Here is a 22,091-nt window from a genome sequence, read left to right as displayed (position 1 = left end):
TTAAAATTTTGATCTTTAAAACATTTATAGAAAATATGAAGGAAAGGGAAAGAAATAAACAATAGTATTCATTGAGGTTTAGTTATACATTTGTCCTTAACATTTTTTGGGGGTATGTTTACAATTTGCAATTTCATGTTCCCTGGATATAAATACATCTGGCATGTGTGTCTTCCAAATGAAAAGCAGTGGATGGTTAATCATCTGGTGAAGAAATTTTAGAATATTACACCCACATTGAATATCAGGACAAAGCTTCTCTGAGTAAAAAATAGAGAAGTGATTGCTGCTTTTTCATTTATTTGCTGCTTTTCTCTCACACTAGAAGACACGAGATACTTGGAGATGAATTATCACTGTGATTGCCTTTGAAAGCTAAATACATATCCAGAAATATTGATTGTAAAAAGCGCTGGGGTGGCCAATGTCCCAATAACTTGATTAGTCCGGAAATGCAAGCTAATGCTTATGAGCACTGTAAAATTAAAATCTAAATAGGTGTATTGTTATTCTTATGATAATAGCACTACTGGTTTCCCTATGTGTACTTTCGTGGTGAGAAAATAAAAGATTTTTCTTTGAGAAAAAAAGAATGTTTGGAGACTCAGATTAAATTAAACACTGCTGTAGAAAAATAGATGTTAAATTTACTGATTCTTATTTCATGACAGAAACGGATGTCAAAGTCCTACTTCAAGGACCCCATCCTTGCTCTTCCAACCATCTGGAATGTTCTCCTTCCCAAATACATCTAGCTCCTTTTGACTCTCCAAGTCTCTTCAAATGTTACCTTTCTCATAAGCATTCCCTGTATACTTTTCCTAAATTTACTACCTCTTAACGCAGTATTACATGTGTTCTGCTACTCTATGTTTTATTTATCACTACCTACCAACCTATTATCTATCTTGCTAGTTTAGTATGCCAACAATGGGCTGTATACTGTCTGCCTCTTCCATAAGGAAGAAAGCTCATGAAAGAGGGACATTTGGGGCCAGGTGCCATGGCTCACGCCTGTAATCCCAGCACTTTGGGAGGCTATGGTGGGTGGATGATGAGGTCAAGAGATCAAGACCATACTGGTCACCATGGTGAAACCTCATCTCTGCTAAAAAGAAAAAAAAAATATTATCTGGGTGTGCTGGTGCAAGCCTGTAGTCCCACCTACTTGGGAGGCTGGGGCAGTAGAATTGCTTGAACCCGGGAGGCGGAGGTTGTATTGAGCAGAAATCTTGCCACTGCACTCCAGCCTGGCACCTAAGCAAGGCTCCGTCTGAGAAAAAAAAAAAAAAAAAAGACATTTGTTTATTGTGTTCACTGTTACATCTCCGCTTTCTAGACTAAGTTCTGGCATATAATTAGGACTTAATAAATATTTTTTGAAAGGTACTTATGATTTTATTTACTCCTCACAATCAAGAAAAGTAGATATTATCTGTGCCCTTAGCTAAATTAATGGAGTGCCCAAAGATAGCAAGTAACTTGCTCGAAACCTCAGAGCAAGGAATAGTCTTTCTCTGAGACATGAAATATGAAAAAGGAAAACGAGGAAACTGGATGATACAGCTAAGGTGCAGTAGGAAGGGAGGTCAGATTTGTCATGCGGTTACTCAAGGCATTAGGGAGACGTCAATAAAGAGGAAGCAGGAAAATGAACTTCAGATCTTAGCAGAGATGGACAGACTTGCAGTGCAGTGTCTATGGACAGAGGGAGTTCCTGGAAAATGGAGGTGTTCAAGAATGATGTGAGTGATTAGAATTCAGGACGGTTGCAGTGATGATTATATTCTGAGAAGGAACATGGATCAGATGTTTTTTAAGGACCCTGCACGATTTCCAAATATAAATTTTTAATAACACTTCGCTGCCAATGACGCCAATTACTAAGCTTCTCTGGAAAAAGGAAGGCTGGGATTTCCAATAGAAGTAACAAAAAAATCACGTTGTTCTATTTTGAAAAACTAAATTATAGCTCCGAGGAGAAAGCTTGGGGATGATGGAAATAGCCTTCACAGAGCAACTACTGTACCAAACACTGTGCAAGTCACTCCACTCACATTTTCTGTTTTTCTGCATATCACCATTTCAAATGAGGATCCTAAGATTAGAAGTCCAATGACCTGCTCAAGGTGAACACAGTGAGAAACGTGCAGATGTAAGATACGAGGAGCTTTTCAAACTCACTCTCAGCTCTATGCTTTGCCCACTGTGTTCTAGCTAGATTTGTTAAAAATAGGGAATAAATTAGTTCAAAAATATAGACAAATGAATAGAGAACAACTTAAGAGTATTTTTGTAGCTCAGATAAAGGCATCTGAAACTTTGCAAATTAGCTTTGCTTATCTTAGAAAAACCATTTAAAAGTATTTAAAACCACTTGTGATGATGAGTTTTAAACTTGAGCTAAGCAGAATTGAAGCAATCATGCACCAGTGAACCTGCATTGGCCATTATTTTCCACTTTAGAAGTTGAAAGAAAAATGGTTAAATGTTTCAGAATAGAATACTCCAGTGTATTCATAACTTTATATTTTTAAACGATAGGTAACTTCGTTGATTGATTCATTTATTACTCATAATTTTGTTTTAAAATATCACCATGTTTTATACAGTTTTATGTTTGCCTTTTGATTTTTTAAACATAAAACAAACAATGACTCTATGAACTATAGAAATTAGAAAAAATATCCTTAATTACTCTTCTTAAAATCTTTGCTCTCTAGAAACAAACTGTGTTTATCGGACAACTTGGCATGGAATTATTAGTTAGCTAGTAATGTAACAATAACAAACAGTTATATAATATTTATTCTGTGGTTACACTTTTCTATATAACTAAATTAATCTTCAAATACAACATGCTATTGCATTTTCACTTAATAACGGTGGAAACTGTGACAGACATGTTAAGTAATGTGCTCAGGGATACACAACTAGTGTAATATTTAGCACTGGACTAGAAATTTGGGGGAATTAAAAAATCGTATTTTAGATGTATCACCTGTTCTTAAAAAATAAAAAATCTGAACAATTTGATTATTGGGCCCATTAATACATGGATCAATGAATGAATCAATAATTTACATAATTAACAAAAGCACCAAAGAACAATGTATATTATATGATCAAATGCTGTCATTGTGGTTATCAAATTGAAATTTTTGGAAATCTACAGACAAAGGAATACAGAGTAGAACTGGTGTTTGATGGGAAATGAAGTAATATTGAGTTTTAGAAAAGCAAAAGTAATCTAGTTAATTTAACAAATACATATTATTTATATAATGCTGGAGAGTCATTGGACTACATTTTAGAGATACAGAAACATGTGTGATGTCCTCAACATCTTTCCAGTGGGATTGTAAGCAAATAATTTCAAGAAGGTTTAATTTAGGTGATGATAGAATACTAATAAGATGTAGAAGTCTTACAGAAGAGAAAGACAAGGCTGAGTGTTTTTTTTAAATGTTGATAGAAAATTCATATGGATAGCATCTGCAATTAAATTCAAATTACTAGTCATGGCAAAGAGTCCTTGTGCCAGTGTCCCATGCTTTAAATTTGTTTGAACTCATTTTATTAAACTTCAGTGAATCTTACAACTGAATGTTGTATATATCCCATAAATAGGAAATGGACCTTAGCTTAATTTTCTGTTTTTTTTTTTTTTTTTTTTTTTTTTTTTTGAAGCCAAATGATGTCTATGTCCTTAGAGTAAATTAGTGCTTTAAGATTATTCAACTAGAAAAATATGCAGATGCCAAAATTTTACATGGACATTACCAACAAAACTGCTGATCAAATTTCACATTTCAGAGGATCTGTATGAATGACACAAGCAGGACTACTTTTCTAAAATAAACATTTTTATACCTGTTCAAATTCCCCTTGTAGATCTGTTTTTCTATATTTGTATATTATTCATCTTTTAAGAAAGTAGGAGATTATTGAGACTTAGCATTTTAAGTGGAGATGTGTCTAAGGGACTCGGAACAAATGTCAAGAGTGACACCAGCCTAAGAGCATAATTACTTGCTTAATGACTCATAATTTATGTCCAGCAACTGTGATGGATGGAACTGTTAAACACTTATAGTGCAGGTTTCAGATAATACCACCACAATAAAGGGCATTTAGATAAGTCCAGAAACCAAAGGATTTTTACTAGTCATCAAAAATTAAAATTTTGTTTCCTATGTAGCTAATTGATGAAGATTGAAGCTGATGGAGATTCAAAAAGTACAGGAATTAAAAATTTAAAGTACTCCAAAGATTATCAGACAATATAGCATCAAAAAATGGAATTAGAGTGCCACTCCAAAACCTAAAATACAATTAAAAAAAAAAAGGAAAAGAAAATAACTATCACGTCAAGTTCTATTGTGGGATTACATTCCTGTTATTAAACCAATTTGGTCCTTCTTGGAATCCATAATGCTCATTTGGAAATTAATTATGAAGTTTTAGGAGAGGTGGAAATGAAGAATGGGAATGATATTTTTTAGTTACAACTAAATTTTAACAAAATTCTAGGCTCTTGACAATGCGATGAGTTAAATATGAACACTCTTCTCAAGAGAAAGAACAAATTTGAGGCGATCTTTAGTTTGTGCACATAGAGTAGGCACAATATTATCTTACAACTGCTGCATACTTCTTATAGGTGTTAACGTAATGTGGACCATTTCTGAGTGAAACCAAACAAGGAGTAATTATTTAGTGGTGGAAAAGTTCATAAAGTGAACCTTTTCTGTCCAGATTCACTGAATTCCTCTTTTACATGCAAAACAACCCATAATCAGGTGCCAGAATAGTTAACTGAGAACCTACCTCTGAAGAGAGCAAAACCAACCAGAAATTGTATTTCAAACCAAAAAGATATGTTATATTGCAAACTATGCGCACTTTTTGAGTATGGATACTCAAGCCTCATTTTTTTCTGGAGATAGCCTGGAATTAGGATATAGCTAACTTATTTCATTTTAGAAAGAACCCTTCTTCAATAGTCTAGTCGGTGGCTTTCCTCAGTTTACTTAATTTTGCAGCCTTCAGCATCGCATTGTTAAAAATAGGGTTTCAGAATACCCACTTTTCAAAGTCATACCTAGTTCACTAATTAGCACAATCTTTTCTCAGCTGTTCCTTTTCTGTTTCTGCTGAATCTAATACCAAAAAGCCCTTAAAACTCACCAATCAGTGTAAGAAGCCTTCAGTGTCTAAGAGATAGCAAACCAAAGAATCCCTGAAACGGTTATAGAGTAATGAAAATGAACATCACTACGGGATTCCAAACAGGGCTCTGCTTTTAGGCTGTTTGTCCTCTTCTGAAGGGACTCTAGTTTATTTATAGCTAACTAAGGCCTTGGAAAAAAACACCTCAATCTCTGCTCACTGAATCCTCAGCGTGCTATGTGGCCTCTCCATTCTGCTTTTACTCTCCACTTTGTAAAGTGTCCTTTACAAGCAGAACATGTCCTATAGAAACATCCTATAGAAACATGTCCTATAGAAACAGTGTTGTGTACTTGTTCTTCAAAGAGATTAAAAGAGAGGGAATCAATACACATTTGTTCTAGTTTATCAAAACTAAACATGCACTAAATTGTATCTTCAGGAAACAGAAGAGGATTCCTAGACTAATCCAAATTTTCCTTTGTCATCTTTCTTAACATGGAGATCTCTGTTTTGAGAGTGATAGAATCATTACAGGCCAATGTTTATAATGTGCCTGCACTTTACAAAAGAACTTTTGAACAACCAGAGAAAGCAACATAATGCATTGTCAAACTGTGCACTAAAAAATAAAGTTTAATAGTAACTCAAAAGCCAAAGTGTTCTTATGTCTGTAATGGATTTCCCTGTCAATTAAGTACCCTGGGACCCTTACTGCAGCAGCAATAAGTACAATTTATCAATCAATTGAAGGGTGAGAAAGGCCATTGCTAACAATATATCTTAAAGGATAAAGTATATCCATTTAGTGTCAAGTAAATTCTAATGTCTTTACATGTTGTAATTCAACTCATGAAGTCTATTGGTATCTCTACAAAGAAAGAATCAAGTAAAAAATGCAGAAAGATATTCCCGTGTTTCAAAGAATAAGAAGAGCAAACACTTTGCATGAGTATCTAGGTATATGAAATATTTATAAATGAATTTTTAATGGATGCATTTTCAGTATGATCTATGTATGTATGTATATTTCCACTTAAATACTTATGATTTTTGAGAGAAACATCAAAGTGTATTAAGGCTGGGCATGGTGGCTCATATCTGTAACCCCAGCAATCTGGGAGGTCAAGGTGGGCAGATCACAAGGTCAAGAGATTGAGACCATCCTGAACACCACGCTGAATCCCTGTCTCTACTAAAAATACAAAAAATTAGCCAGCCGTGGTGGCATATGTATGTAGTGCCAGTTACTCAGGAGGCTGAGGCAGGAGAATCACTTGAACTCAGGAGGCAGAGGTTGCAGTGAGCCGAGATTGAGCCATTGCACTCTAACCTGGGTGACAGAGCTAGACTCTGTCTCAGAAACAAAATAAAACAAAAAACAAACAAAAAACACCCTCCTTCAGAGGTCAGAAGATTCTGGTTTAAGCTCTAACCCTGACAAAAATCACAAACTTTTGAAAAAGCCTGCTAGTCTTCCCTTAGCTCACCTTCCACCTATGCCAGGCTTTCCTGGAACTTTCAGTAGTGTTCCCCAAAACAAGTCTCGTTCACTACTTGAAGTGCTAGAAAGCTCCCTGTGCTAGGAACAACCAAACATAAATGTAACCCCTGTTTCTTGCACTCTTTCCTGTTTTCCTCTATGACTGTGAAAGTACTGTCCTCTGTGTTATTTTCTCATCACTACATAACAAATGAGCATGTAAATAAAGGCTTAAAAGCAACAAAACTCCTTATTGTCTCTAAGTTTCCCTGTGTTGGAATTTCTGGGATGTCTAGCTGGGTCCTCTGCTTCAGAATCTCACTGGTCTCCCTCAAGTAAGATGATGTCTGGTGCTGAGTTTTTGCCGCCAGTTCCAAGTTCATACAGTTTGTTGGCAGAATTAATTCCTTGTGGCTAAAATGACTGTGGGCCTAAGCTTTTAGCTGGCTGTTGACGTGATGCGAGGGGCCACTTTCAACTCCTAGAGACTGGCTGCAGTTCCTTGCTATGTGGCCCTCTTGATATGATAGCTACATCAGGAAATCTGACTCTTTTACAGCCACCAGTGGGTAAAGATTTTCCACAGGAAGGTCTAGGTACCTCTTTTAGGACCCGGTTAAGCCAGGCCCAGTCAGGAGGCCCTCTCTCTGGATAAAATAAAATAAACTGGTTGTCTACAAATAAGGATAACTTGGGTGGTTTTGTTTGGTTTCCCATGTAGCTAGTTTACATTTGAAACTCATTTTATTAGACAGCAACTGAAATACAACAAATACTTTACTCAATTGCACTTTACTCCAAAGATGTGAGTTATGAAACTGTAATTTTTAGACAATAAATGAGATTTATTTTATAATGTAGTTTGTGACCAAAATGTACAAATGTTTCCTAAAAATTATTTGTGTGTGTGTAAATTTCTCCCTTTTTTTCCTCTTTCTGTGTATTAGTCCATTTTTGTGGCTATAAAGAAATAACTGAGACTGAGTAATTTGAAAAATAAAAGAAGTTTAGTGGGCTCACAGTTCTGCAGGCTGTACAGGAAGCATGGTGCCAGCATCTGCTCAGCTTCTAGTGAAGTGTCAGGGAGCTTTTACTTATGATGTACAGTGAAGCAGGAGCAGGCAGTCACTAGACGGGATTGGGAGTGTGAGAGATGGAGTTAAAGAGAGAAAGGAAAAGGGGAAGATCCCAGGCTCCTTTAAGCAATCAGATCTTATGTAAACAAACTGAAGGAGACCTAACTCATTACCAAGAGGATGGCTGTAAGCTATTCATGAGGGATTCACACACCCATGACCCAAACCTCTCCTACCAGGCCTCATGTTCAATATTAAAGATCACATTTCAACATGAAATAAATCATATCATTCTCTCTAGCCCAGCATCTGTCTTTATCCTTCCATCCCTGTTTTTCAATCTTGGCCTTAGCTTTTGGATTTTACCACTTGATTCTTTACATTTTCTGTATTGTTAATGATTAACTTTGCTGCTTGACCTAACCAATTCTAATAAAGTTTTATTTACAATTGGTCAGGATTAAGTTATGGTGATTCTTAAAACTATCCCTTTGTAGGTTGGTGTGGCGGCTCACACCTGTAATCCAAAAACTTTGAGAGGCTGAGGTGGGTTGATCATGAGGTCAGTAGTTTGAGACCAGCCTGGTCAACATAGTGAAACTTTGTTTCTACTAAAAATAAAAATTAAAAAAAATTAGCTGGACGTGGTGGTGAATGCATGTAATCCCAGCTACTTGGGAGGCTGAGGCAGGAGAATCGCTTGAACCCAGGAGGTGGAGGTTGCAGCAAGCAGGGATCACACCACTGCACACCAGGTCAGGCAACAGTGCAACATTCATCTAAGGAAAAAAACAAAAACAAAAACAAAAAAAACCTCCTATAGTAGTTGATATAGTGCCAAAAAGAGCGGATTCTCCAAGACACATGGTTTCTACAGTGAGAAAAGAGAACCACATCTAGTCTTTCTCGTGCTTAAAGACACTTCTCAGAAAGCCAACTTTGGCCTCACCCTACAGGTAAAGAAGGGGTAACAGCATAAGCTGAGTACATGAGGCCAAGTGGAAACAAGGCAAGGTGTAGAGCCCATGGAAGCCAGCACACAGGTCTTTGTGGTGGCCCTGTGTACCCATCAGTGGTATCGCTCAATCAGAGTAATTAGCCAACAGCATAGCGCACCTACAAAGCTGAGCTGGTGGCTCCCATAATTTGTAGGATCTGGCTTGAATCCCAGCCAACGGCCCCAGCTATAAACCCTACTCCAAACCCCTGCCGAGAAAGGGTGATGCGCATCAAAGTGCAATTTGGCAAAGATCAGGGACATTGCCAGACCCAGGAGTGTAAATGGCCATCATGTCATCTTCAAAGCTTAGCCCAAGTCACCACCTAGGCAGGGAGGCAAACTTCAACCATGCATCTATATCAACCATGACAGCTGGTCTTATTTGTCCAAAGAAGCAACTCCAAATACCCTTGGGGCCCAGCTTCCTGCTCTGTCCAATTTCAGATCTCAAATATCATACCACCTAGCAAGGGAATATACCCTGTGGCTTGGCCCAATCAGAGTCAACTTAAATGCCCAGCCATCAGCTCCGCTTGATTGAAGAATTAAGTCAGTCATCGCACCTAACAGGGAGGCCCAGCCATCAGTCCCACCTAGAATCACAGCCTATAATAAATAGTAAAGTCTATCTCTGTCAAGAAAACGTAAAACCTGAAAGAGGTGGCTATCTCCTCAATTGTGCAGAATTCAAGAATTACAAACATCCAGGAAATCATGACACCTATAAAACAAAGTTCCAACATTGAGCCCTAAAAACTGAGACCTATGAAATAACACACAAATAGTTTAAAATTAATCCTTTTGAATGAATTTAGTGAACTATAAAAACGTGAATATAAAATTAAAAGAAATATAAAAATAATATACACGCACACACACACAGAAAAAAAAAAAGGAGGCCAGGCACAGTGCTTTATGCCTGTAATCTCAGCACTTTGGGAAGCTGAGGCAGGCAGATCACTTGACATCAGGAGTTTGAAACCAGCCTGGCAAATATGGCAAAACCTCATTGCGACTAAAAATACAAAAATTAGCCAGGTATGGTGGCATGCACCTGTAGCCCCAACTACTCAGGAGACTAAGGCACAAGAATCGCTTAAACCCAGGAGGTGGAAGTTGCAGTTAGTTGAGAGTGTGCCACTACACTCCAGCTTGGGCAACAGAGTGAGACTCTGTCCCTAAAAAAGAAAAACAAAATAGAAATCCTAGAGATATGGAATATAATGAGTAAATGAAAAAAATGCATTAAAAAACTTCAACAACAGACTCAGTCAGTGAGCTCAAACACAGAACATTTGAAATTATCCAGCCAGAGGAACCAAAGAATGAAAAAGAATAAGGAAAGTCTATGGAGATTATAAAACATCAACAATAGGCCTAATTTTTATATGACAGAAGTTCCAGAAGAAGAAAAGTAAGAAAAGGGACAAAAGGGAATATTTAAAGAAATAATAGCTAAAAGCTTCCCAAATCTGACGCCAGCATCCAAGAACAGGAAGCAAAGAGGTCTTTAATTGAAAGAGGAGTTTACCAAGGCACATAATAATCAATCTACAAAAACTATGGACAAAACAATTCTGAAAGCTGAAAAAGATTAAAAACATCACATAAAAGGGAGTCTCAGTAAGACTACAGATTTCTCAACAGAAACCCTGGAGGACAGAAGAAAGTGGGGTGATATATTCTATCACATGCTAAAGGAAAAAAAGATGCCATGAAAAATTACATTATTCAGCTAAGCTGTCCTCCATAAATGAGGGAGAAATAAGAACATTTTCAGATGAACAAAAGCTAAGGGAGTTCATCAACACTAGGCCTACCTTACAGAAATTACTAAAGGGAGTTATTTAAACTATGCCAAGGCACTCATTAATAACATAAAACATAAGAAAGTGAAACACTCAATGGCATAAGCAATACAGAGTCATATTAAAAACACCCTACACTGAAAATGGTAGTGTGCAAGGCAGTTTCATCTCTACTGTGATGGTTAATAGAAAATCTATTAAAAGAACTTTAGCTAAAATTAATTGCCAGGGAATGAAAATTATAAAATAGTGTAAATTTTGCCATAAAAACATAAAATTTAGGGAAGAATAAAAGTGCAGTGTTGTTGTATGAGATCGAAGTTAACTTACTATCAGTTTGAAATAGCCTGTTACATGTTTTATGTAAATACTAAGAAAACCAAAAATAAAAATATATAATAAATATTAAGAACATAAGCGTGCTTGCTTCGGCAGCACATACACTAAAATTGGAAAGATACAGAGGAGATTAGCATGGTCCCTGTGCAAGGATGACATGCAAATTCATGAAGCGTTCCATATTTTTAAAAAGCATCACCTGAAAATAAATAAACAAATAAAAATAAAAATAAACAAATGAAAACATAAGTTATTCAAAGCATATCACTACAGAGACCTAACAAACCACAAAGGAATACATCTATAGAGCAGTAGGGATAGTACATATATACAAAGCAACCAGAAAACAAATCACTAAATGACAATACGTCATTCTCTATATGTTTGAAAGTAAATGGATTACATTAATAAAAAAGACACAGGGTAGCCAAATAGATAAAATAAATAAATAAAAATAAACAAGAGCAAATACTCAAATATATGCTGTCTACAAGAAACTCACCTCATCTTTAAGGACATACGTTGACTGCAGGTGAAGTGATTAAAAGGATACTTCATGCAAATAAACACATTGACCAATGGAACAGATTAGAGAGCTCAAAAATGAACTCATATGTTTCTGACCAATTGATTTTTGACCCAAAAGTACACAATAAGAAAAACATGATCTCTTCAAAAAAGGACGTTGGGAAAATTAGATATTTACATAGAGGATAAAATTGAACTTTTCCTGGTACCACATATAAGATTTAACTGAAAATGAATTAAGACATAAACATAACATATAAAACTGTAAAATGAGTAGAAGAAAACAGGGGAAATGCTATACAATATTGGTCAGCAATGATTTTTTAGAATTGACCCCTAAAGTTCAGACAACAAAAACAAAAGGGATAAGTGAGATTACTTAAAACTAAAAACCATCTACACAACAAAGTAAACAATTAACAGAGTGAGGAGGCAACCTTCAGAATGGGAGAAAATATTTGTAAGCTATACATTTAATTAAAGGCTAATATACAAAATAAATAAGAAACTCAACTCAATAGTAAAAAAGCAAATAACCTGATTTTAAAAATGACAAAATATCTGAGTAGACATTTCTCAAAGGAAGATAAGAAAATGGCCAATGGAAATGTGAAAAAACAAAACAACAACAACAAAAAAAACTCAACATCGTGAAATGTTAGAAAGATGAAGTTAAAGCCACAGGGAGTTAACAACTCACAAATGTCAGAATGGCTCCTAGCAAAAAGCTGAAAGATAACAAGTGTTGGCAAGGATGTGAAGAAAGGGGAATCCCTAGTAAACTGTTCGGTGGGAATGTAAGATACTACAACCATTATGTAAAACAGTATGGCGGTTCCTCAAAACACTGAAAATGGAGTCCCCTTATGTTCTAGCAATTCCACTTATGAGTATATAACCAAAGAATTTGAAATTGGTTTATCGAAGAGATATCTGCATTCCCATGTTTATTGCAGCATTATTCATGACAGCTAGGTGGTCTATCAACCAATGAATGGCTAGAAAAAACACGGTATATATACACAACAGAATTCTATTCTGCCTTTAATAAGGAAGAAATTATGTCATTTGTGACAACATGAATCAACCTGGAAGACATTATGCTAAGTGAAATAAGCCAGACATAGAAAGACAGACACCATATAGTCTCACTTAAGTGTAGAACCCTCAAAAAAATCAAACACCTAGAAGCAGAAAGCAGAATGATAGTAACTTGAGACTAGGGAGTAGTGGAAATGAGGAGCTGTTGGTCAAAGGGTACAATACTTTAGTTAGGACAAATGAATGAGAAGTATTTGAGGTGATGGATGTATTAATCAGCTTCATTTAATCTTTCCAAATTGTATACATATATCATATATCTATATATTTATATAAATATAAATCTATGTATTTATATATAAATACATTTTATATTAATGTATAATTATATTGTATTATTTTATAATTTGTATATTGTATATTTGTATATACAAATCTATGTATTTATATACCTATAAATAAATTATATGTTTATTAAGTATATACAATTATTTTGTTCAAGTAACAAAATTCAGGAAATATTTTTTTCAAGGTCAAATAATTTTTTTTCCTTCGAAGGTGAGGATTGATCTGAGAGTTTCCTAGTTCAACTTGGAATGAAACTTAATGTGCTTAATACAAAGCATATTTGTATAATTTGTATATTTACTAAGTACAAAGTAATACTTTGCACTTAATAAATATACAAATATACTTTGTACTTAATAAATATAGGATTAATATTTGTAGATACCAATAAAAACTAAGAATAAAATTTAAAAGATTGCTAAAGAAGAAATATTTCTGTGTAAATAATGTGTTAATGCTTATTTAATTTTTAGAATAAAAATATTCAGAAAGAAACATCTTTTACATAATTATTTTTAAATTTAAACTTTAAAATATTGTATCAGGCCATTAAAAATGTGAAGTATTATATTCATTTTAAGTTCCATTTTGGTTAAGATCAAGAATTTTGGAGTGTAATATTTCAGAGTTTCAACCCCAGTTCATTTAGTTACAATGAGACTTGGAAATGTCTCTTCACCATTAGGCTGCTTAGATTTTTCCTAAGATCAGAAGAAAAATATTTACCTGATACATTAGTTGTGAATTTTAGCTAAATTAATTTATGCACAATGATTAGTACATTTCCTGGTCCATACTAAGTAATATTTAAATTATAGCTATTTTGGTGATTTTAGCAGTAATTATAATCAGGAAAAACCCCAGAAATTTAATAGTATTTTGTGTTCACAGCTAGTGTTCATTTTATTCACACAGGAAATGTAGGGTGGCAGGAAGAATAACAATTTCTTTCTCAATTTCATAGTTGAGAAGTCTAAGACTCATCCTGGCCAAGGGTTTCATTTAAGGACGGGTAGGTAATCAGCGACGCAGTCAGGCCTGGACTTGGCACCCCGTTGACTGCAAACTCAGTGTGTTTTAACTTCAATCTACTATATTTTAGTGCTTCTGAGTAATTTGTCTTTTGCATTAATACTCTAAAGATACTTGAGGGAAAAAAAAAGATGTGTAAGATAATTTGAAAAGAAAGCAATTGAAAAACTGAAATCAAGAGGGCAAGCTCTGAAGACAATACACTGATTCAGGAAAATGAAGAGTCTGTTCTAGTGACTCGCTCATGGAGGCCAGCAGGGACAGACATGAAATGCAAGCACAGAAGGTTAAGCTTAAAATAATAAATGCCTGTGAGGCGAATTCCTCATTATTATTGTCATTTAAACAAAGACCCACAGCTGTTAACTGGACCTTTGGCCTAAACCACAGGCTTCTTTATACATATGTTGGGAATTTCGCTAAAAGGGCTGTTCTTAAGTTCCATTTTAAAAGAAATAAATTTTAAATACACAAGCATACACACACACACACACACACACACACACACACACACACACACATTGACTGGAGCTCAAATTCCTTCATAAGCATCATATTTTAAAAACTTAATACTCTCAGTTCTCTACCTTTGACTCCCAAAGTATTAAAATAACAAGGAAACAAAGGAAGACTTGCTACAGATATGAAATGTCCCCCAATACATTCCATTTTGTATTGATCTCAATGCTCATTGAAGGAGAACTGGGGTAAATTGGGAGGAAAACGTTGAGAGAAAAGATAAGAAATTTGTTGCCATTTTTAACATCAGACCTTCTATCAGGCTTTTCACATATCTTGATTTACATATCTTAGTCAATAAAATTCTTAGAACGACTTTGTTAATAAATATTTTCCCCTTAAAGAGAGTTGGCAAACAGCAAACCATGGTCTAAAGACCAAATCCAGCCTGCCATCTGTTTTTATAAATAAAGTTTTATTAGGTCACGGCCACCTTCATTCATTTATGTGTTGGCCTATTGGCGCTTTTGAGTTACAATGGCTGAGCTGGGTATCCTTCTGTAACCAAGAAGGTATGTCAGCAAACAACATGCCTACAATCTGGTCCTTTTCAGGTAATTACTGCTGAGTCCTAGGTAAGGAAACTGAGACTCAGTGAGAGGAAATATTTTGTTCAAGGTCAACTAACTTTTTGTTCTTCGGGGGTGAGTGTTGATCTCAGAGTTTCCTACTTCAACTTAGAATGAAACTCAAAGACTTCTCCAGGTCAAACAAGATGTACTTCCCCTTAAAAAAGAAAACCACTACATGCACATTCGAGAACATAGTTTCATCTTAGAGAGGATGGTATTATAATGAGGGAAATGTGCATTTCAGTATCTGAAAGTCTCAGGAAACCACCAGTTCCCTTATACTGCTGTTACTAACCCCTATTTTAGTTGGTGAAAATTAAAAGAGGGAAAGTTGGTACATTCTGCAAACTTAAAAGGAAATACTCACATGTGTGATAATAGTTTTCAGTGTCAGGTCAAAGTTTGTTTCTTTGCTAGAAAACATGTTTCCTTTCAAAAGATTTCCTTTTAAATATGATGCCTTCTAAGGATACATTTAAAAAAAAAATTTCCTATTACCCTGCCCAGCCAGAAGAGGTGAAGCAAAGTTGCTGACTTCAGCCTCAAGCCGATAAGGAGGAAAAGAGCTTGGTAGGCAAGGGGAAACATCTGGCATAGAAATGTGAATTCATGAACCAAGGGTGTGTCTTTTAACGTGTTCCTGTTAAAATTTGCCTTGCATCATCTATAACCTCCCACTTGTCTTTAGTGTTTTGATTTTTACTCCATGAGATCACCTAGTCAAAAGGTTATGACAGTGTAAAGTTAATAAATTAATGTATAGTGAAAAAAGCTCACAATTGTATACTAAAAACACACTAATTCACACCCTGCTGCCTTATCAAAAAGCTGTGCGACCGTGCAGCTACTGAAACATCAGTGGCCTTATTGTAAAATGAGGACAGCTTCTGTCCCCACCTGTCCATGGAGTGTTGTGAGGGTCGGAACAGATAATGCAGCAAACATTATTTAAAGCTGTTAGAGATCATGCAAAGTAAAAATTATCAATATGACTAAGATGATGATGATGATAATGATGATGAAGACAGTAATGGCAAAGGTGATCAATCCAGGACAGTTTTTGAGAGAGAAAAAGGGTGCTGTTAATAATTACTCTGGAACAATCCCCTTAAACCAGGATAGCCCCCTAAAAACTGGGGACAGGACCACAGCCACTCTTTTTAAGCTGATCTTAGTAATATGTTTAACTGCTGAAGATCACACCACAGTCTGGGGCTGGAGAGGAAGAATTTATATCTCTTTCCAGCAATGTGTTTGACCTATGAAAGCCTAACTTGAAAAGAGGGTGGGAGAAGAAGGCAAGTGGAAGGATCGAACCTGCAGCCCCACCATTGCTGGTTACTTAGTACAAAGTCATTTCTGATTAGATAGATCTATTTGTGTATCCCTCAAGCCCCAAATTCAGTGTTCTCAAAGCCAGCTCTGCTTTCCACAAACTTCTCTTCATTGTGAAATTATACTAAAGTACTCTTTTCCATTGACTGACCCTTATTTTGTCCAGCAGAAAGTTTGTTACTTTTGCCATCTAAATCTGATTTAAGTCTCCCTTTGCTTGTTCAAGCTGACTTCCACTGATTCTGTCCACATAGCTTATCATACTTTAGGTATTACGATAGCCTTAATCTGGCTTTTCTGCTCCTACCGCCCACTCTTTCAGCTTGCCTAAGTTCTCTGTCTGTGACATTCAGAGCATCATGCTTCATGAATTATCATCATTTACTCTTCCATACTTGTACAGAATGGTATAATAGGTGCATCTGTCACAGTGCTTGAACTCTGCACTTAACGCTTAATGTTTGCCCAACATTCATACACTTCCCCACATTAAAAAAAAAAAAAAAAAACTATTTTAGATTAGGGTGAGGAATTGCACAGGGCTTGAAGAAGATGCAAAACAGACTCAAAAACTCATCCTTAAACAGTAGGTTGTGTATGCACATTTCTGTAAACATCCACTATATGCCCAGTGACAATGCTAAATGCTTTGGACTCCTACCTGAAAGAAGAAAAAGAAGGAGAAGGAGAAGAAGAAGGAGAGAGAGAGGGAGAGGGAGAGGGAAAGGAAGGGAAAGAAGAGGGGGAGAGAGAAAAGGAAAAGGAGGAAGAGAAGGAGAAAGAGAATATTTTTCAAGATTTTTTTTATTCCCATAGAGTTTTGTCATGATGAAAGCCTTCTGGTTATCTTTATGTTTTCATCCCCAATTTATGCATATAGGAGTGTTCATGTCTGACTGATTTTCCAGGAAAGTCCTGATTTCAAGAAGCATATTGCGTATGATAAACCTATGAACCACCACCACTGTGGGAGATCTTTAATATCTAGTCCAGTGGATCACAAACCCATTAATGTGATAACACTCCTGGAAATCAGAGTGTCTTTATAGAATTCTGTGATATAACGATTTTATCCTGCATTTAATTTCATCATGTAAAATAAGAAAGTATTTGATATCAGAAAATGTAACCTGATCCCTGAATGGTTTATAAAAGTCATCTTATTATGATGGGCTCTGGGGAGAAGGTAGCTGGGAGACAGCTTTTCAACCAAACTTACTGCTTTTGTTTTCGTAGCTGTTGATGTCTACTTACTTACACTATATGCATTCCAGTTTTCTTCTGTTTGCACATAAGAGTAGCCAACATTAGCAGAAAGAAATGAAGGAAAAAGACCTCATGACTGACAAAATTCTAAAAAATAACTTATCTTTTTCTCAGTATTTGGAAAACATTTGTATGGCCAACCATCTTGCTCCTGTACTCTGCAGGCATACAATTTAAGATTCATTGGCTAAAAACCTTTATTTAAAAAAATAAAAAATTTAAAAATCAGATTTATTTCATGATTATTGCCCATTAAGAAACACAATTTACTTCTAGGTCACAGTCTGAGTGAAATTCTTGCTTGGTTATCTTTTATCCAAACTTGAAAGGACCAGAGATGACAGTTAGTGATTTTGGAAGAATGAATAGCAGAAATATTAGCCAGTCACATGGATGGAACTTATTCCATAACTGAGCCCTGAAAACAGAATGACTTAAGTCATTGGCACAAAGCAATATGACTAAGATTGCTAGAGGATATGGTAGGAAGTGGCTCTACCTTTGTGGTATATTTAGTGTGAAAAGGATAACTGATGAGAAAGGTCATTGGTGGGTGACTGTATTGTAGTGAAATCTTGACATGCTTTAAAACAGGCAACACCAAGAATTTTGAAGAATTTGGGATTTGAGTCAGAGAAGCAGGGTTAAATTCCAGCTTTGTTGTATTTGGCAAGTCAATTAGCTGCTGCCAGTCTCTGTTATATTTGCTTAATTGACAACAATAATAATTGCATATGAATGTGTATAGATATACATGTATATAATCACCTAACTAAATTTTATCAGGATCAAATGTATAACAATTGTTGTATCCAAAAATGCTTGACAACCACTCGAATACTAACACCAACAAACAGAAACTATAAAAGGGATGAGTCATATCATATGGTTATTTCATTTTATTTTTATGTTAATGTTTTACACATAGAAGTTCTATTTTTTTTAAAAAAAAGTTAGTGCTTATACGTATGGTAAATACATTGAAGAGATCATTCCTTGGTGATATGAACAAGGTAAGCTCCAAGCAGTAAGTATTTCTTAGTGATATGAACTAGGTAAGACCCAGTTAATAAGTCTCCAGGTTTTCCCTCGTGTATGTTAAAGTGACACCAATGATATTGCTTTCATCAGCACTGCTGTTGAATTTATTTCCATTATATACTACAATCTTTTCTTTTGGGAGTCTGAAAATCCTTTTATTGGAAAATTAGGTCATTACAGCTATTGTGTTGCCTCCCTCCACCTTCCTCCAATGTGCTGATGAAATCACCCCCAGCTCAGGAAATCATCAAAAAAATGAGATTGCTTACTACACACTTATGTGTTCACAGCTGCCCTTTGATGTTTTTATATCTGGTACCATTGTGGTTTCAAGTAACATTTTTCTCATTTCACTTTGGATGATGCCCTCCAACAAATATTCACATGTACACAGGAAAAAGAAAAATACCTTTTTCTAATCTAATTATCTGATGCTTTTATTTTGTTTTATCTTCCTGGAGTTTAAAGATATTCAATGACCATAGGAAGAAGACATTGGATTTTCAAAATAACATTTGGCAAAAGCAGTTGGCATGCAGTGATGTGCTCAAGTTTGGGAGGCTGAAGATCTGGCGTCACATCCTGATTTCAATTCGTGTAAGCTGCATTACTCTGCTCAAATGATTCAAACACTATGAACTGCAGTTGCACATTTGTAATTCCCACTTCATTGGTATGTAAGATTTGAACATGTTAATAAACCACCAAGCGCTATGTAAGCATTAGTTATTCTTGTTATGACTTTTTTATTCCTTCTATAGGGAAAGAGTGCTAGAAGTTATAGCTAAGGATTCTAGTTACTACACAATTTTATAAACAATGTTGTGAAAAAGCTTAAATACTAAGATCAAAGATATTTATTCAGTAGGGTTTCTATGTATGTTTATATATACACATCTTATTACTCAGAGCAAATAATATGGTCAGTAAAATGGGCTACAATTGTAAACACAATGACCATTAGTGTTGCAAAGTACACAACAGCCTAGCATGTAAAATGATTTTATTGAATAAAACCTTTCTAGCTACATAATATCTAAAAGTTACTGTGTTAATATACACACACACAAACACACACATGGAAATAGCACTGAAAATAAAATAAGTGAAGATGCTATTAAATACAATGATAATGAAATTGCCCCCAAGACATGGGAGTAGGTAAGCAGTAGGGAGCCAGTGGTCTTCTGAGGACTGGCCTGGGGTCTGGCCCAGTCTCAGGTAGTCCCTTCAATTCAAGAGAAATTCAAATGCAACAGACTAGAATCCAGGTCTACATATTTTCCTTCTCCTTGCCCAGAGTAGATAACAAAGTTTGTTTCTGAAATTCCCCAACAGACTGCGTAGGCTGGCTTTGGGCCCCCACATTGATTGTGACACGAGCCATGCAGTAAGGGCTTTTACCCCAGGGAAGGTGATGGTAAGCATTTAGAAGATGTGCGCCTGAGCTAGGACAAGATATTGCTTCATAAAGTGTTCTATGTATTGTGAGTTGTTTCACTTCTCTTGCTCCCCACATCAAATTATAGTGAGGTCTAAAAATGAATAATAGGCCAAGTGAGATGGCTCATGCCTGTATTTGCAGCACATTGGGAGGACAAGGCAGGTAGATTACCTAAGATCAGGAGTTCAAGACCAGCCTGGACAACAAGTTGAAACCATGTCTCTATTTAAAAAAAATATATATATATATTTAAAAAAAAAATATATATATATATATATATATATGTGTGTGTGTTTGTGTGTGTGTGTGTGTGTGTCTGTGTGTGTATATATATATGTGTATATATACACATATATATATACACACACATATATATATAATATATATATGTATATACACAAAATTAGCCTGGCATGGTGATGCATGCCTGTAATCCCAGCTACTTGGAAGGCTGAGGCAGGAGAATCGCTTGAACCCAGGAAGCAGAGGTGGCAGTGAGCCAAGGCCACGCCACTGCATTCCAGCCTGGGCAACAAGAGCAAAAGTCAGTCTAAAAAATAAATAAATGAAAAGAATAACAAAAAGCAGACTTCACAACACATTTCTAAATGATTCCTGGGAGGAATTTCCCCCCAAATTGAGAGCCTTGGAGTTTAAAGATGGCTGTTCCTGAGGTCAGACTCTTAAAAGCAATATGAAAATACCTCTCTCTTATCGGAACTCAGACTATGTTCTTAGACATAGAAAAAAAGTGGTGTCAGTGGCCAGAAGCTGAAAGGCTTTGTTGTAGACATCTGATATTTCCTTGAAAGAAAAGCACTTGAAGCCCAGGCCTCTGTGCAGACGACCCATGTCCCTACTTATAGGTTGATAGAGGCCAAGATTTATCTTCCCAATCCCTCAGAAAACATGATAAAGGCCTGCAGCCTTGCCTACCAGTCAAGGAATATGTCTTGTCTTAAGGACAGCAAAAGACCTATGAATAGACAATTTTACGTTCTTGTGGGAAGCAGGTGCAGCCGGAGACTCAGCTACCAGGGATGGCCTACAGCACAGTGGAGATCTCATGTGCAGTGCTGGAAGCAGTGGTAAGAGCATTCAGGTCTTCACTAGATTAGGTCTACAGCTTTATTTGTGCAGTGGTTCTGGGTTAGGAGCTTCTCCTTATTTCTTTTATTTTGAGCCTCAGCCTGATTCTCCAGTCTTCCTGGATATCTATGAATCACTCCCTATCTTTTCAGTAAGCATTTTTTTATGTCTAAGGAAGCATTCACTTGTTTGTGGTATGGACTCCATAATTGTGTCCCTTTCCCTCTCAAAAAATACCTGTACGTTGAAACCATAATGCTCAATGAGATGGTACTAGAAGCTAGGGCTTTTGGGAGATGATTGGATCATACAGGTAGAATCCTTATAAATGGGATTAATGCCCTTGTAAGGAGAGATATAAATAATTTGCTTTGTCTGTCTCTTCTTTTAGTCATAGGAGGAGACAAGGAGGAGATGGGCATCTAGAAACCAGGAAGTGGATCTTCACCAGACACCAGATCTACTGGCACTTTGTTCTGGACTTCCCAGTCTGTTTCCTAAGCCACCCAGTTAGTGACATTTTGTAGCAGATTCTTAAACTGTCTAGGGCAATTTGTATGGTTTCAACATAACTTCCTGAATTATGTGAGTAGTTAACCATTTGTAAACCACTGAAGGTGATAATGCACATTATCTTGTACATGGTGGACAACTCATACCAGAGGTTAGTAAATTTTTCCACAATTAAACCTTCTAACCATGCAGTAAACATTGGCTATGCATTAGTAAGTGCCAGCTACTCTTCTTGGTGCTGGAATGCAAAATGACACAAAACCAAGTCTCTCCTAGGAGCTCATCATCTCCTAAAACAAGAACAACAACAACAACCAAAACCAATCTATACATTTGTGTGTTAGTACTAAAACAGAGGCATGTTCCAGGGTTTATATAAAATGAGGATCTTAGTTCTTTGTTGGTTATACACACTGAAAAAATATTCTTGTGGTTTATAATCTTTTGTTTCACTTTTTATGGTGTCTTTGATGTAGAGTTCATTG

At 35.9% G+C, this 22,091-nt stretch overlaps 1 non-coding gene across 1 annotated transcript; it reads left to right on the top strand.

The window, feature by feature from the left end:
- Positions 1–10,958: 10,958 nt before the first annotated feature.
- LOC116548879 lies at positions 10,959–11,065 on the top strand. Its single transcript, XR_004267591.1, has one exon. It is a non-coding gene; the product is annotated as a U6 spliceosomal RNA (small nuclear RNA).
- Positions 11,066–22,091: the final 11,026 nt, after the last annotated feature.

This window comes from Sapajus apella, unplaced genomic scaffold, assembly GCF_009761245.1.
Source record: "Sapajus apella isolate SASKATOON/1434 unplaced genomic scaffold, GSC_monkey_1.0 scaffold5, whole genome shotgun sequence".
In the NCBI taxonomy this organism is placed as follows: Eukaryota; Metazoa; Chordata; class Mammalia; order Primates; family Cebidae; genus Sapajus; species Sapajus apella.
Note: the sequence above shows the minus strand (reverse complement) of the source record. Positions and strands in the feature narration are given on the sequence as shown.